The sequence below is a fragment of the Mirounga leonina genome, unplaced genomic scaffold (assembly GCF_011800145.1).
Source record: "Mirounga leonina isolate KUSES-001 unplaced genomic scaffold, KU_Mleo_1.0 Mir_224, whole genome shotgun sequence".
Taxonomy (NCBI): Eukaryota; Metazoa; Chordata; class Mammalia; order Carnivora; family Phocidae; genus Mirounga; species Mirounga leonina.
The window spans coordinates 1,623,009-1,628,343 of record NW_023270615.1 but is presented as its reverse complement, the minus strand read 5'-3'; the positions used below and the strand labels follow the sequence as shown (position 1 = coordinate 1,628,343).

The following is a 5,335-nucleotide window of genomic DNA, read 5'->3' as shown; positions in this document are numbered from 1 at the left end:
ACAGAATCTATAATAGTAGCCTTGGATCCTGGTCTCCAGTCCATCTTGGTTCTATTTCTTACGGCATCATGTACATCTTACACTGAAATCCTTGCATGGCCCATCAGTGCTGCATGATAAAGTTTCAGTGCTTTAGCTGGACATTCAAGATCTCAGTAAACTATCTCCAAATCTCTTTTCCAGCATCTTTTCTCTCTGCTTCCCAGTCTGAACTCCATGTTCCAGCCTCTTCCCAGTCCCCAAAATACGCCCACTCCTTCCATGGCCCCATTGGAATTTCCTTCAGTTTCCATGCTGACCGTCCTTATCTACCCATCCTTTCGGCTCATCTCGAGCCTGCCTGCCTTCCTCCCCCTCCTGCCGTCTCCACAGTGGCCCAGAGGGTCTTGCGGGTTCCACTTGGATCTCTATGAATGCTTGGGTTGTAAGTGTTTCACGTTCTCTGTCTGGGTAGATGCCTCGACTGTGCTGCCTTCGGCTCTATCCCCCATGCTCGACACCCACACCGTAGGCAGAATCAACCCTCGTGAGTGGGTGAGTGATTAGCAATGCCAGCAGGCGGCAGCTTGTGGCTTCCACAGACGGAGCTGGGCCTTGGGTCGGACTATGTGTGGCATAGAGGAGTTAAAGCCCCAAGGTGAACTGAACTGCAACTGAAGCTGAGTGGCTTAGGTCTTGGGCAGGTGTCCCTTTGAGACTGGATTCCTCCCATCTAACGACATGTCTAATGGCTGGTGAGAGAAATGACGCATGTATTGGTAGGAATACTACCCCCTCCAACCTATATGTCCCGGTTTTCTTTTTTTTTTTTTTTTTAAAGATTTTATTTATTTATTTGACAGAGACACAGCGAGAGAGGGAACACAAGCAGGGGGAGTGGGAGAGGGAGAAGCAGGCTTCCCACTGAGCAGGGAGCCCGATGCGGGGCTCGATCCCAGGACCCTAAGATCATGACCTGAGCCGAAGGCAGACGCTTAATGACTGAGCCACCCAGGTGCCCCCCGGTTGTTGTCACTGTGAGGTAGAGTCAGTATTTGCAGAAATTTAACAGCTAGAGCCGATGAGCTAGGCCACTGGGGCCCAGGATCTCCGGTGGATGAGCGTCTTCCCCATAAGCTTAGTGTCAGACTATAAATAATAACTTCGAGGCCGACCCTGAAAATATAGACAGAAAGTGACTTTACCTTTGTGTGTATGTAAGTCTGTGTTTTTTGTATAGAGGCCCCCTCATTTAGAGAAGAAGCCTGCTCCAAATTCCCCCTCCTCAACTAGAAAGTTTGTCCTTCACGAGACTGACAGAGGTTATATATTAACACTGAACTGCAGGGAGCATGCTGGCTTTTGTAAAAGCATGTCTCATGCCAAACACTGTTAGAGGTAGAAAACAAATCAAGTGTGGGGTTTCCCAAATTACACTTAGCATATGGAATGAGAATAAAAAAAAAAATTTTTTTTTAGGGGTCTTCTGTTAAGGACCAGAAAACCTGTTAGACCAATTCTAAAAGAGCTGTAATACTTGTGAATTAAAAAAAAAAAAATTATTATTTTTTTAATTCACAAGTGGTACTTTGATGTACTGCTAAGGTCCTTTTGGCGATGCCCGTGGGAATTCAGTATATGAGAAATCCACACCAGATGGAATGAGAAGCCATTTCATCTGTCATCAATCCTTCTGGACAGTTCGAGTGGAATGGACAGTTCCTGAAGGGTTGAAACCTTGGCGGCAAGCATGGAGTGTTGCTTGTGTGTGTGTGGGGGGGTCATCATGGTGACCCCCTTCCTTGAGCCGTTCTGTAGCAGTGATACCCAAGAAACCAGGGGGCTGGTAGGCTATTTAAGTATGTGTTTTCATGTTTGGTAGAGAAAGAACTAATATAAAAGCATTCTTCGTTGCTGCCCCTTTGGTTTAATTTCCAGAATGGCGCAAATGCCATGCTTGAGGGAACCTCTGTGGCCACTCATCCCCCTTCTGCAGCCTTCTGTCTTCTCTTGTGTGAATGGGGCTTACGTGCATCCGTGAGACCCTCCCACAGAGTTGATGGCCAGGCCTTGGAATCCTCCTGATTCACAGCTCCTCGGCTTTCACCAGCTCACAGAAGCCTCCCGTGCAGGGCTTGTTAACCTCCCTCAGGATGAGGATTATCATTCACCAGGGAGAAAAGGGTATCTTGTAGCTGCAGACTGCCCTGAACCCACGTCAAGCCTCAGGGAGGAATGTGTAATCTCAGAAAAGGGAATCAAAGTCCTCAACACTCGGAACCTGGGGAAATTGCAGAGAAGCCAGCTCTCTGCTTTCTTGGGTGTGTGAGAATCCGGGGAGGGTCAGGCAGGCACAACCAGGGGGCCGGGGCCGGTCGCTCGTGGTATCCCCACATTTCCTCCATTGTGGGAAGGCCCCCTGTGGAAAAGGGAAGAAAAGCCTGTCAGTTAGCATAACGTGGCCCTCTGATGACCTGTCAGTTCTGGATTTGAGGAAGGGGAGATTCTGAAAACCTGCATCTACCCAAAGACAGTCACCTCTGTCTAGACCAGGATTTCTTACCCGCGGCACTGGTGACATTTGGGGTCTGATGGTTCTCTGTCGCAGGGGGCCATCCTGTGTCAGCAGCATGCCTGGCCTCCATCCAGTAGATGCATAGCACCTCGCCAGTGGTGACCACCAGAAAGGTCTCCTGATCTCATCCAAGGTCCCTAGGGGACACAGTTGCTCTGGTTATGAGCCCCTGGCCCAGGCTTAGCAGGGACATTAGTAAAATCTGTTTTTTTGTTGTTGTTTTGTTTTCTTTTTTACTTTATGCCCTCTCTAGCTAATGATCTCCATAGAGTTAAAACTAATAGTGGCTTCTCCTGGTCCCCGGGATAGCAGAACATGCACTGATCTGCCTTGAGAGAACAGTTTTCCTGTGTTTTACCTCCTAAGTTGTTCATGCTGCCTGGATGCTGGGCACCCCAGCAAATAAGCTTGCCACTAGGGCGCAGAAACCAAAAACAACGCACTCCCTGATTGCCAGGGAGGGGGCATGTTGTCTTTCCCCTCGCTCTCCTGGATCCATGCAATAATTAGCCAAAGTAAAATGAATATTAGCTCATGCTTAATTGCCTTTACAGCGTGCTCACCGGCACTGACCCAGTAGTGCTAAACCAATTATTTTTTGAACTTTATGGCTTTAAATAATCCTTTGCTCTAAAATTCCCTGTACCCCTCAGCTACTTAACCACAGGCCCCTCTGCCCTAAATCCTTTTCTTATACTTTGTAGCTTTTTAAGCAAGGCCCCTCTTTAAGAAGACATAATCCCTTCTCTGTAGAAAACATGAAAGACCTTGAACAAATCAAGATTTCTCCATGGAGAATTCAGCTAATCCTGTGCTTAGCTCCTAACAAGGAAATCCATCTCTCCACCAAGCACGCCATTACCCGGACTAATGCCTGACTTGAATAACAAGCAAATTATTGTGCTTTTAATTGTACCCTGCTCGGTCACAAAGCACATCTGAGAGAGGAATGTGCCGAGCTTCTGCAGGAGAAACAGGTCATGCTTCTAATCCTCCTTTTCTGTCGCCTTCCCCTCCCCCATTCCAATCCTCTCTCTCTCCAGCAGCGGTGGGGGTGGGGGGCGGGGGGAAGACAGCTAAATTATATTTAAAATGCAAGAGTCTAAAAGACGAAAAAAGGTGGTAAATACTGATTTGGGAGAGGATGAATTATCCAGACTCTCTGCAGTGTGGCTCATTTGAAGACAATCAATTGGTGTTATCATAACCCGATTACCGAGGGCACTCTTTGTTACCCTAAACCGGGCTTCCTCAGCCCTATTGACGTTTCGGGTTGGATAATTCTGGTGGGGGGCTGCCGTGTGCATTGTAGGATTTTTAGCAGCCTCTGGGTTCTGACAATCCGAGATGTCCTGAGCCATTACCAAATATCTCCTGGGGGCAAAATTGCCCCAGGTTGAGAACCACCAACCCGAAGCTTTCCATACTGGGATTTATCTGTGCTCTCCCGCCTCTCCTTCCAGGACACAAACCTCAAGAAGGTCATGGTTCCCAGGGTAAAATGGGGGAACAACTTCGATATTTATATAGGGTAGAAAGAGTGGGCGGGAAGAAGGCACAGGCTCATGTGTTGCCAGGGGTCAGAGAGTGGGAACAGCCCTTCACACCAAGATCAGAAAAAGTCTGATTGTTGTTCTGGCTTCCATTCTGCAGTGGCGGTACCCCTGGTGAGCAAGCTTTGAGTGCCTTCAGCTTGTTCAGTTTGGAGCTGGGCTTGCTGTGGGGGAGATAGATGAGGGGTGATGGAGAAGGGGCAGAGAGGAAAGAACCTGTCGTCCGAAGGTGCTGATGCTCTCTGCCCTTGGTACTTGGGACACAAGAGAAGGACCCAGATTCAGGGGTACCCATTGTGGAAGTGGTGACAATCCCCTTTTGGACTCGGAAATCCAGACCAAAGAGAACTACCTGGAAGAGAAACATAATGCAAGCATTGAGTTGCATTTTCATTACAGCCACTGAGGCAAACATTTCCTCACTCCTGGAGATGCAAAGAGTCCTTCCTATTTTTAGTAAACTCCAAAGCAGCATTATCGCTTGTCCCTACCGGCCAGAAGCAAAAGCTGGGAAAGGATTGTCCTGCAGTGAGCCCCAGTCTCCAGTAGATGGCGGTGTACATCTTCCTCAGAAGCCCGGCCGGGCGGCCGCTCGCCAACACTCCTTGGCCTGAGCAAGAAAAGTGCCACGGTCTTTCGGAGTCAGTCTTCTCTCATTGTTGGCACAAACAGCCCCAAACAATTGTACTGACCACACAGCTCCAAGCCACATTCCAGGGCGCTGCCGTCTGCTCGGGAGTGAATGCTGGGAAAATGAACCAAGCTGCTAATTTGCTTGATTGGGGGCGGGGGGAATAAGATCTTCAGTAACAATGGGTGTAATTTATTTTTCCAATAAGAATAGGGGCAATGCCATTTCATACCCCCATTCCCGACTGCTACCGTAAATGAAAGCAATCACCTAATTAGTCCTGAATTACTAACTGGCCGGGTAAAGGATCTGCTAAAAATCAAGCTTGAAGTGAGGAATCTGGAAAAGATGTGATTTCCTTGAGAGGATGGGGGGAGGGTAGGGGGCTGGGGGGTTGAAGGCCTAAAGTCCACTGTGGGGCCCCAGGGCCCTGCAGTCTGGGGATTGTGCTGGGCTCTGACCCTGGGAGAAACAAGGCTCAGTGATTTCTCCAGGCCATTCATTTTGTGCAGGCGAATGACTTTCTAAACCGTGGAAAAAGAATCCGTTGGAGAAGACGTATCTGTGCATCCCTTTTAAAATGTTACAGATGTAGAT

At 48.5% G+C, this 5,335-nt stretch overlaps 1 non-coding gene across 1 annotated transcript; it reads right to left on the bottom strand.

The window, feature by feature from the left end:
* Positions 1-1,456: 1,456 nt before the first annotated feature.
* LOC118026422 lies at positions 1,457-1,518 on the bottom strand. The gene has a single exon (XR_004683572.1). It is a non-coding gene; the product is annotated as a U7 small nuclear RNA (small nuclear RNA).
* Between the last annotated feature and the right edge of the window lie 3,817 nt (positions 1,519-5,335).